Source organism: Palaemon carinicauda, chromosome 3 (assembly GCF_036898095.1).
Source record: "Palaemon carinicauda isolate YSFRI2023 chromosome 3, ASM3689809v2, whole genome shotgun sequence".
Taxonomy (NCBI): domain Eukaryota; kingdom Metazoa; phylum Arthropoda; class Malacostraca; order Decapoda; family Palaemonidae; genus Palaemon; species Palaemon carinicauda.
The window spans coordinates 129380256-129392895 of NC_090727.1; positions in this window are offsets into that span (position 1 = coordinate 129380256).

The window sequence follows — 12640 nt, forward strand, 5'->3', positions numbered from 1 at the left end:
CAAGAGGGCTTTAAGGATCTTAGGGGAGTGGCTTCAGTCTAAACAACACCTTGGCAAGACTTCCTTCATGTTCCCTCCAACGAAGCTCGCTTCGAAAGGTTGCGTTTGGTATGCCACAGGGGAAGCACCAGGCTTGGGAGTACCTGCCTCTGCCCAGGCTGACTTCTCAAGTCTGGTGGACTCGCCTCGGAGGACTGCAATGAGACGCTCGAAGGTTTGTTGGACCTTCTCAGACCTGGATCATCTTCTGAAAGGGTTGTTCAGAGCTTTCGAAATGTTCAACTTTCTCGACTGGTGCCTGGGAGCCCTCAGCAAGAAAACCTCTCCTGCGGACAAAGATTCTGCCATGCTAATTATGTCCTGCATGGATAAGGCCATCAGAGATGGTTCGGGTGAGCTAGCGTCGTTATTTGTATCAGGGGTGTTGAAGAAAAGGGAACAACTGTGTACCTTCCTCTCCGCCAGCATTACACCGTGCCAACGGTCACAACTCCTTTTTGCTCCACTCTCAAAGTTCCTCTTTCCCGAGGAGCTAGTTAAGGACTTGTCGGCTGCCCTGATACAGAAGGACACGCACGATCTTGTAGCCTCATCGGCTCGTAAGTCTAAGGTTACCACCTCTGTCCCCAAGACTTATCGCTCCCCAGTGGCGGATACCCCGGCTACGAGGTTCATACCGCCCTTTCGTGGTAGAGCCCCCAGCCGAGGAAGCTCCCGTCCAGACTCTCACAGGAGCAAGTCTAGGAAAGGACCCAGGACATCTAAGGGAAAGAACTGACTCTCAGATTCTCCAGACAACAGTAGGAGCCAGACTCAAGATCTTCTGGCGAGCCTGGGAGAAGAGAGGTGCAGACGCACAGTCTGTCAGTTGGCTGAGGTACGGTTACAGGATTCCATTCTGCCTCAAACCGCCTCTGACCACATCGCCCATCAACCTCTCTCCCAACTACAAAGAAGAGGACAAGAGGCTAGCATTGCAACAGGAGGTGTCGCTACTTGTGCAGAAGAAGGCAGTGGTTATAGTCCGGGACCATCAATCCCCGGGCTTCTACAACCGTCTCTTTCTTGTGGCCAAGAAGACAGGAGGTTGGAGACCGGTGCTGGACGTCAGCTCTCTCAACGAGTATGTCACCAAGCAGACGTTCACAATGGAGACGACCAAGTCGGTCTTAGCAGCGGTCAGACAGGAGGACTGGATGGTCTCGTTGGACTTGAAAGATGCATACTTTCACGTTCCCATTCATCCAGACTCCCAACCTTTCCTGAGATTCGTTTTCGGAAAGGTTGTCTATCAGTTCCAAGCCCTGTGTTTTGGCCTAAGCACAGCTCCTATGGTCTTTACTCATCTGATGAGGAATGTAGCGAAATTCCTGCACTTATCGAACATCAGAGCCTCCCTCTACCTAGACGACTGGCTGTTGAGAGCCTCCACGAGTCGTCGTTGTCTGGAGAACCTCTCTTGGACTTTAGATCTAATCAGAGACCTAGGTCTATTAGTCAATATAGAGAAATCTCAACTCATTCCCTCCCAATCCATTGTGTACCTGGGAATGGAGATTCAGAGTCGGGATTTTCGGGCTTTTCCATCGGCCCCCAGGATAAACCAAGCCCTAGAGTGCATCATGAGCATGCTGAAGAGGAGCAATTGCTCAGTGAGACAGTGGATGAGTCTCACAGGGACCCTCTCATCACTGGCCCTGTTTGTCGAGCTAGGGAGACTCCACCTCCGCCCTCTTCAATTCCATCTTGCGGCTCATTGGGACAAGAGCTCGACTCTAGAAGCAGTCTCTATCCCTATCAACCAAGAGATGAAGACCACTCTCCTGTGGTGGAAGCACAATCTCCTTCTCAAGGAGGGTCTATCATTGTCCATCCAGATCCCCCATCTTCATCTCTTCTCGGATGCATCGGACTCGGGCTGGGGTGCGACCTTGGACGGACGGGAATGCTCAGGAGTATGGAACAAGGAACAAGGATTACTCCACATCAACTGCAAGGAACTGTTAGCAGTTCATCTTGCCCTGTTGAACTTCAAGTCCCTCCTGCTAGGCAAAGTGGTGGAGGTGAATTCAGACAACACCACAGCCTTGGCTTACATCTCCAAGCAAGGAGGGACCCATTCGAGGAGCCTTTACGAGATCGCAAGGGACCTCCTCATTTGGTCAAGAGGTCTAAACCTCACACTGGTCACGAGGTTCATCCAGGGCGATATGAATGTTTCAGCGGATCGCCTCAGCAGAAGGAATCAGGTCATTCCCACGGAATGGACCCTCCACAAGAGTGTGTGCAACAGACTTTGGACCTTGTGGGGTCAACCTACCATAGATCTGTTTGCCACCTCCATCACCAAGAGACTTCCGCTTTATTGTTCCCCTGTTCCAGACCCTGCAGCGGTTCATGTGGATGCTTTTCTTCTGAACTGGTCCCATCTCGACCTGTACGCATTCCCTCCGTTCAAGATAATAAACAAAGTTCTGCAGAAATTCGTCTCGCACGAAGGGACACGGCTGACGCTGGTTGCTCCCCTTTGGCCTGCAAGAGAATGGTACACAGAGGTACTTCAATGGCTAGTCGACTTCCCCAGGACTCTACCTCTAAGAGTGGACCTTCTACGTCAACCACACGTAGACAGGTTGCACCCAAACCTCCACGCTCTTCGACTGACTGCCTTCAGACTGTCGAAAGATTCGCTAGAGCTAGAGGCTTTTCGAAGGAGGCAGCCAGTGCGATTGCCAGAGCTAGAAGAATTTCCACTCGTAGAGTCTACCAGTCTAAGTGGGAGGTCTTCCGAAGCTGGTGTAGAGCCAATTCAATATCCTCTACCAATACCTCTGGGACCCAAATAGCTGACTTCCTTCTTCATCTTAGGAATGAGAGATCCCTTTCAACACCTACGATTAAAGGGTATAGGAGCATGTTGGCCTCAGTTCTCCGCCACAGGGGTTTGGACCTGTCTTCCAACAAGGACCTTCAAGACATTCTCAAGTCTTTTGAGACGTCTAAAGAACGTCGTCTTTCCACTCCAGGCTGGAATCTAGACGTAGTCTTAAGGTTCCTTATGACATCTAGGTTCGAACCTCTCCAGTCAGCTTCCTTCAAGGATCTTACCCTCAAGACTGCTTTTCTCGTTTGCCTTGCAACAGCTAAGAGAGTCAGTGAGGTTCATGCCTTCAGCAAGAACATTGGTTTCACAACCGAATCTGCAACATGTTCTTTTCAGCTTGGATTCCTAGCAAAGAACGAGCTTCCTTCACGTCCTTGGCCTAGATCGTTCGAAATACCTAGCCTCTCCAACATGGTAGGTAACGAACTAGAGAGAGTTCTTTGCCCTGTCAGAGCTCTCAAATATTATCTGAAGAGGTCTAAACCTATTCGAGGACAGTCAGAAGCCTTATGGTGTGCCATCAAGAAACCCTCGAGACCCATGTCCAAGAATGGGCTTTCGTACTATATAAGGCTTCTGATTAGAGAAGCACATTCTCACTTAAAGGAGGAAGACCTTGCATTGCTGAAGGTAAGGACCCACGAAGTAAGAGCTGTAGCTACTTCGTTGGCCTTTAATAAAAACCGTTCTCTGCAGAGCATTATGGATGCAACCTATTGGAGGAGCAAGTCAGTGTTTGCATCATTTTATCTGAAAGATGTCCAGTCTCTTTACGAGAACTGCTACACCCTGGGACCATTCGTAGCAGCGAGTGCAGTAGTAGGTGAGGGCTCAGCCACTACATTCCCTTAATCCCATAACCTTTTTAACCTTTCTCTTGAATACTTTTATTGTTGTTTTTATGGTTGTTACGGTAGGCTAAGAAGCCTTCCGCATCCTTGGATTTGGCGGGTGGTCTATTCATTCTTGAGAAGCGCCTGGGTTAAAGGTTTGGTAGAGGTCCTTTAGTAGGGTTGCAACCCCTTGTACTTTGGCACCTTTGGGTTGATTCAGCCTCCAAGAGGAACGCTGCGCTCAGTAAGGAAGACGAACTTTAAATAAAAGGCAGAGTAACGGTTCTATTCGACTTCCTTACCAGGTACTTATTATTTCATTGTTATTTGAGATAACTGTTATATGAAATATGGGATACTTAGCTATCCTTTAATCATGTACACTGGTTTTCACCCACCTCCCTGGGTGTGAATCAGCTACATGATTATCGGGTAAGTTTAATATTGAAAAATGTTATTTTTATTAATAAAATAAATTTTTGAATATACTTACCCGATAATCATGATTTAATCGACCCTCCCTTTCCTCCCCAGAGAGAACCAGTGGACCGAGGAATAATTGAGGAGGTGTCAACAACAAATGATTGAGTACCTGGCCACAGGTGGCGCTGGTAAGTACACCCCCTTCTAGTATTGTGATAGCTGGCGTATCCCTCCATAGAATTCTGTCGGGCAACGGAGTTGACAGCTACATGATTATCGGGTAAGTATATTCAAAAATTTATTTTATTGATAAAAATAACATTTTTATATTTGTTTATATTCGACCTTCCTAATAGTAGGCGGTCTTTTACCGAAGTTAATAAACTTTGAGCCCGTCATTTCGGTTTTACCTGTTAACATATTATGCTATTTCCGCCACAGAGTTTGAAAGATTTTCTTTGACAGTCTCGTACTGTTTTCAAAGTTGAACTAACGTTTTGTTTTGTCTCTGCAAGTTGTTGACGTTCAGAACGTTCAACTTGCACTCTATCGTTACGATAGAGAAAGAATGTTCACGGTTTCACGTTGCAGTAAGAGTAACCGTGTCTAGCGTTTTGTTCATTCTTTCTTAACTTAATGGTTTTGATCCTAATAAAGGAACTTTTCAGTTTTTTTCCTTTTACAATAATATGTTTTAACGATATATATGATTGGGCTCTTCTCTCAGGTTCTAAGTCAAGAGAGAGAGAGAGAGAGAGAGATAGAGACGGAGGGAGAAAGAGGATAAACGTTTCATTCAAGCCTGCCAGGCGTACGAGTAACGTCGTTATCGTTTTTGCTCTTCTCCCTAGTCTCTTTAGGGGAAGAAACTAAACGTTTCTAGAGTGATCTAGTGTTTAGTCTCTTTCCAACCACTGAATTATCTTTCATTAGATTTTTCTGTTACATTGTAATTCTGTTTTCGCTATTACTAACTTTGAGAAAGGATAGAATTGCGTATTTCAGGTACAAACCACTTAAAGTTTCGAGTTCAGTGAAATAAGTGCAAACAGAAATCAAAGTGATAAGTGATTAGTGCGTGAGGGTACTTTTGTGCGCGCCAGTCGTCCTCCCAGTCCGGGACCTCTTGCAAGCTCCCAAGCCCAGGGGAGAAGCAATGTCGAAGGGCATAAGGGTTCAGCAGGCCTTGATCGGCGCACAGAAGTATTCTCGGTGGTTGTGGGCGTGTCTTACCGAGACCGTCACTCCCACCCGCAGACGATTGAGCCCTTATTTTGCTCGTCTGCAGAAGAGATTAGGGGAGAAAATAAAGGCAGAGTAACGCTGGCAGGTCTCAAGACCTCTTAAACGTTAAGTCCAGACCTATGCCAGACGTACGAAGTTAAAGTTCACAACCCGAATGCAGTCATTGGGTTAGCTCTGACTCTCCTCAGTCATCAGTTGATTACACTCCGCCTAAGAGGAGTAAGGTTCTGCCACAACAGATCTCTGCTGTTAAGGCTTTACCTCAGCAGAACTTAGTGTCTGCCGACCCCAAGTTAACTCTACTGCAGTCCATACAGTCACAACTTTCGGTCTTGATGAGTGAGTGTCGGGCTGAGAGTGTTGCGCCTCCGCCTCCGCCTACACTCCCCCCCGCCTATGATCGCTCCACCTGATCACAGTACCACCTGCCAGGCGTACGATGTTGTGAACTCTACTACAGTCCATGCAAGCACAGCTTTCGGACTTGATGCGTGAGTGTCGGGCTGAGAGTGTTGCTCCTCCGCCTCCGCCTACACTCCCTCCACCTACACTCGCTCCGCCTGATCACAGTACCATCTGCCAGGCGTACGATGTTGTGGACTCTACTACAGTCCATGCAAGCACAGCTTTCGGACTTGATGCGTGAGTGTCGGGCTGAGAGTGTTGCTCCTCCGCCTCCGCCTACACTCCCTCCACCTACACTCGCTCCGCCTGATCGCAGTACCACCTGCCAGCAGTTCCACCTGCCAGGCGTACGATGTTGAGCCACGTGCTGAGTTTGCTGTTCCCTGTGGTGTTCAGCCTCCGCCTTCCTTAAGGCAACCTTTACATTGGGATCAGGAGGATTATACCTCTCTTCCTCCGCCTCCACTTGCTGCTCCACCAGTGATGCAACACTCGGTTGAGGTACAACAACCTCTCCCGTCCATGAGTCAGTCTCCTCAGCTCTTGCTGCAGCGAGCTCAACCCTCCACAAGGCAAGCACCACAACACCTTAGCCTTGCGCCTCAGGAGCCTCAGCTTGCGAGACATTTACCTTGTTCTGCGCAGCCTCTTCCTCATCGCGCTCCGCTCACACCACAGGAATTGGAACTTGCTACTCCGCTTCCGCCAACCGCTCAGCAAGCGCAACCCTTGGTTTCAACCACTCATGCTAGGAGTCAGCCTCCTCCACCCATGCGCCTTCCTTCTGCTTGTCTTTTATTCAGCCTTTGCAGACTGAGCCTCAGGTGTTCCCTCATCGGAGTCTTGAAGAGGAAACCACAACTATTGTTGTTCCAGCTCGTTCTGACTCTGCTGTTCAGCATACCTTACCTCCATTTTCATACCATGGTTTAAACCCCATGCAAGCATGCATAAAGCACTCTAGCACTGGTCATGGAATTTCTGAGAAATGTTAAACGCCATGCACACGCTCTGCTTTCCTTACAGCAGGCTCTGCTTACAGCAGGCTCTGCTTACTACATGCTCAGCATTCAGCATGCTCTGCATTCAGCATGCTCTGCATACAACATGCTCTGCATACAGCATGCTCTGCATTCAGCATGCTCTGCATACAACATGCTCTACATACAGCATGCTCTGCATACAGCATACTCTGCATACATCATGCTCTGCATACCTTACCGCATGCTTCTCAACACATCTTGGGTTGTTGCCACTCACTAGACTGTCAAGCAGTTTCATAACGTTGCCTTCTAGTCTGCTGCTTTTGCACCAGTGAACCCTCACTCAGAGAACTTAGCTTTTCTAGGATAAGGTCCCTGTAGATGAGAAAGTTCTTTTCTCCCTCCTTCTGATATTCCCTTGAGGACTCTGTCTTTTGGAGGGAGCCTTTAGCTGCATAACCTCTTATGGACTTTTATTTAAGCATAACATGCTTACAGGGAAGGTAATGGTTCCACTTCAGCCGCTAATCCCGTCTGTTACCACACCTGCTCCCATAGACCTTGAGCTGTGTTGCATGACATGCAGTCCAAGCTTAGTCCTTGTTAGAGGATTTTTTGTTTACGGAGTCAATGTGTCACGGGGAAGACGTTCAACAACCAACAGAAGGGACTTGTTGTGACGCAGTGCGGCAACCTCAGCAACCCGTTAAGGAGTTGTCTGTACGACCCAGACAGTCTAGACAGATTCGGGTTGTCACTGTACTTCCTCGCTTGCCCATGATTGACAGTTTACAGACTGTGCAGCAGTATCATGATCTTGTGTCCGGCTCCGTCAGACGACTGGCTTTTAAGAGCTCCCACAAGTCGTCGCTGTCTGGAGATTTTCAAATGGACTATGGATCTGACCAAGGAACTGGGCCTCCTGGTCAATTTTGAGGAGTCTCAGCTCGTTCCATCCCAGACCATTGTCTCCTTGGGTATGGATCTTCAGAGTCGAGCTTTTCGGACTTGTCCGTCGGCCCCAAGGATCTTCCAAGCCCTAGAATGCATCCAGAGCATGCTGAGAAGGAACCGATGCTTAGTCAGGCAGTGGATGAGTCTAACAGGGACACTTTCATCGCTGGCCCTGTTCATCGTGTTAGGGAGACTCCACCTCCGCCCCCTTCAGTATCATCTAGCTGCTCACTGGATAAAGGACATGACGCTAGAGACGGGCTCAGTTCCTGTTTCCGAAGAGATGAGGTCTACTCTAACGTGGTGGAAGAACAGCATTCTTCTCAAGGAAGGTCTACCATTGGCTGTTCAGACCCCCGACCACCGTCTCTTCTCGGACGCATCGGACACGGGCTGGGGTGCGACACTGGACGGACAGGAATGCTCGGGAACATGGAATCAGGAGCAAAGGACACTTCACATCTATTGCAAGGAGTTGTTGGCAGTTCATCTGGCCTTGATAAACTTCAAGTCCCTCCAGCTTAACAAGGTGGTGGAGGTGAACTCCGACTACACCACAGCCTTGGCTTACATCTCCAAGCAGGGAGGGACTCATTCGAGGAAGTTGTTCGAGATCGCAAGGGACCTCCTCATTTGGTCAAAAGATCGAAAGCTCACGCTGGTAACGAGGCTCATTCAGGGCGATATGAATGTCATGGCAGATCGCCTCAGCCGGAAGGGTCAGGTCTTCCCCACAGAGTGGACCCTTCACAAGAATGTTTGCAGCAGACTTTGGGCCCTGTGGGGTCAGCCAACCATAGATCTATTCGCTACCTCGATGACCAAGAGGCTCCTCTTGTATTGTTCTCCGATTCCAGACCCAGCAGCAGTTCGCGTGGATGCCTTTCTGCTGGATTGGTCCCATCTCGACCTGTATGCATTCCCGCCGTTCAAGATTGTCAACAGGGTACTTCAGAAGTTCGCCTCTCACAAAGGGACACGGCTGACGTTGGTTGCTCCCCTCTGGCCCGCGAGAGAATGGTTCATAGAGGTACTGCAATGGCTGGTCGACGTTCCCAGGACTCTTCCTCCTAGAGTGGACCTTCTGCGTCAACCTCACGTAAAGAAGGTACACCCAAACCTCCACGCTCTTCGTCTGACTGCCTTCAGACTATCGAAAGACTCTCAAGAGCTAGAGGCTTTTCGAAGGAGGCAGCCAGAGCGATTGCCAGAGCAAGGACGACATCCACTCTCAGAGTCTATCAGTCTTAATGGGAAGTCTTCCGAAGCTGGTGCAAGGCCAATGCAGTTTCCTCAACCAGTACCACTGTAACCCAGATTGCTGACTTCCTGTTACATCTAAGGAACGTAAGATCCCTATCAGCTCCTACGATCAAGGGTTACAGAAGTATGTTGGCAGCGGTTTTCCGCCACAGAGGCTTGGATCTTTCCTCCAACAAAGATCTACAGGACCTCCTTAGGTCTTTTGAGACCTCAAAGGAACGTCGGTTGTCCACTCCAGGCTGGAATCTAGACGTGGTCCTAAGGTTCCTAATGTCATCAGGATTTGAACCGCTCCAATCAGCCTCTTTTAAGGACCTCACATTAAAAACTCTTTTCCTCGTGTGCTTAGCAACAGGTAAAAGAGTAAGTGAGATCCACGCCTTCAGCAGGAACATAGGTTTCACATCTGAAACGGCTACATGTTCCTTGCAGCTCGGTTTTTTGGCTAAAAACGAGCTTCCTTCCCGTCCTTGGCCTAAGTCGTTCGAGATCCCAAGCCTGTCCAACATGGTGGGGAACGAACTGGAGAGAGTACTTTGCCCAGTTAGAGCTCTTAAGTACTATCTAAGAAGGTCAAAACCATTACGAGGACAATCAGAAGCCTTATGGTGTGCTATCAAGAAGCCTTCTCTACCAATGTCTAAGAACTCAGTTTCTTACTACATCAGGCTTCTGATTAGAGAAGCAAATTCTCATCTGAAGGAAGAAGACCTTGCTTTGCTGAAGGTAAGGACACATGAAGTGAGAGCTGTGGCTACTTCAGTGGCCTTCAAACAGAACCGTTCTCTGCAGAGTGTTATGGATGCAACCTATTGGAGAAGCAAGTCAGTGTTCGCATCATTCTATCTCAAAGATGTCCAGTCTCTTTACGAGTACTGCTACACCCTGGGTCCATTCGTAGCAACGAATGCAGTAGTAGGCGAGGGCTCAGCCACTACATTCCCATAATCCCATAACTTTTTAACCTTTCTCTTGAATACTTTTTATGGGTTGTACGGTCGGCTAAGAAGCCTTCCACATCCTTGTTGATTTGGCGGGTGGTCAATTCTTTCTTGAGAAGCGCCAAGGTTAAAGGTTGTGATGAGGTCCTTTAGTATGGGTTGCAGCCCTGTATACTTTAGCACCTTTGAGTTGATTCAGCCTCCCAAGAGGAACGCTGCGCTCAGTAAGGAAGACGATCTTATTAAAGGCAGAGTAACGGTTCAAGTCGACTTCCTTACCAGGTACTTATTATTTCATTGTTATTGTGGATAACTGATTATATGAAATACGGGATACTTAGCTATCCTTTAGTCTTGTACACTGGTTTTTCACCCACCCCCCTGGGTGTGAATCAGCTACATGATTATCGGGTAAGTTTAATATTGAAAAATGTTATTTTTATTAATAAAATAAATTTTTGAATATACTTACCCGATAATCATGATTTAATCGACCCTCCCTTCCTCCCCATAGAGAACCAGTGGACCGAGGAATAATTGAGGAGGTGTCAACAAGAAGTACTTGAGTACCTGGCCACAGGTGGCGCTGGTAAATACACCCCCTTCTAGTATTGTGATAGCTGGCGTATCCCTCCATAGAATTCTGTCGGGCAACGGAGTTGACAGCTACATGATTATCGGGTAAGTATATTCAAAAATTTATTTTATTAATAAAAATAACATATTATTTAAACATTTGTAATTTATACACCAGTATTAATACCCTTCTGTAAAATTGAAATATAAATTATAATTGTACCAAGTTTCTTAATACAGCACAGTGCTTTTCAAATCTTGTACTGGATTAATTGCAGGTTGTTAAATTACTGGTAAATATTTTCTTGTGACGACGTCATGTAACTATTCTTTGCCGGGGAAACTTCGTTACATTACAAGTAAATATGATTACAGAAAGTCAACATTTGTTTCGAGAGTTCAATTTGTTCATTTAACCAAAATTTGAAGGAGAAGAGAGAAATCCTCCTGGCTAGTACAGTGGTAACGTGTTTGCTTCGCATTCGCGTGGCAAGAGATCGATCCCCGCCCAGGGCCGTGAGTTTAAGCTGTTTACTGGCGAGGCTACTGCTGTGGTAGGGCACCACAGTGGGGGGGTTGGGCTTGCCCGGCTGACGTTCTGGTGAGCATCTATTCTGATGGAACTGGAACTGAAACCAGACGCCTTTAACCTTTAATTTATACACCAGTATTAATGCCCTTCTGTAAAATTGAAATATAAACCATAATTGTACCAAATTTCTTAATACAGCACAGTGCTTTTCAAATCTTGTACTGGATTAATTGCAGATTGTTAAATTACTGGTAAATATTTTCTTGTGACGACATCATGTAACTATTCTTTGCCGGGGAAACTTCGGTACAGTACAAGTAAATACGATTACAGAAAGTCAACATTTGTTTCGAGAGTTCAATATGTTCATTTAACCCTTTTACCCCCAAAGGACGTACTGGTACGTTTCACAAAAGCCATCCCTTTACCCCCATGGACGTACCGGTACGTCCTTGCAAAAAAATTCTATAGAATTTTTTTTTTCTTATTTTTGATAGTTTTTTTTAGAAAATTCAGGCATTTTCCAAGAGAATGAGACCAACCTGACCTCTCTATGACAAAAATTAAGGTTGTTAGAGCAATTTAAAAGAAATATACTGCAAAATGTGCTGGGAAAAAAATAACCCCCTGGGGGTTAAGGGTTGGGAATTTCCAAATAGCCTGGGGGTTAAAGGGTTAACTAAAATTTGAAGGAGAAGATAAATATGATGCATAGCAGATGGTAAATATACTTGAGATGGTTTTGTTATGTAAAGAAAATGTGAAAACCAATTAGTCACAAAAGAATATAAATGGGTGAATAGCAGTGGAGACCAGTCGTGAGGCTGTGGAAATATTCTATATGAAAAAGGTCATAGATAAAGACCTTGGTGAGATAGGGAGGGGTCCTGTGACTCGCAACTTGAGATGAAAAACAACAACATGAATTAGCCATTTAAAAAACTACCTAATCAATCTTTAAACTCTCATGAGCAACTTTATATTATTGCTGACGTGTACAGTTCAACACGGAAATTCCTGGTACAGCCCACTCTGAAGAAGTGTGGCCTGGCACACTCTGTGTGGCAAGCTCTCGTGTATAGCCCTACCCACCACCTCTGTCGTCTTTCTGTATACAGTAGTATCGCTTTGGTTACTCGGCATGCATTAAGGAATACTGTACGGTATCCTTATTCATAGCTTATTTTTCAAATACCGCACAGTATAGTAATTACGTATATACTTCTGTATTGATTTACTGTAGTATAATGTATTAACTGAATCAAGTATTTGTTGTTAACCCTTTTACCCCCAGTCTCTTTGGAAATTTCCAACCCTTAACCCCCAGGGGGTTATTTTTTTTCCAGCACATTTTGCAGTATATTTTTTTTAAATTGCTCTAACAGGATTAATTTTTGTCCTAGAGAGGTCAGGTTGGTCTCATTCTTTTGGAAAATGCCTGAAGTTTCTCAAAAAATTATCAAAAATATGTAAAAAAAAAAATGTAATTAACAGTGTTTTGCAAGGACGTACCGGTACGTCCATGGGGTTAAAGGGATGAGTTTTGTGAAATACCAGTACGTCCTTTGGGGGTAAAAGGGTTAAGGAATACTGTACTGTAT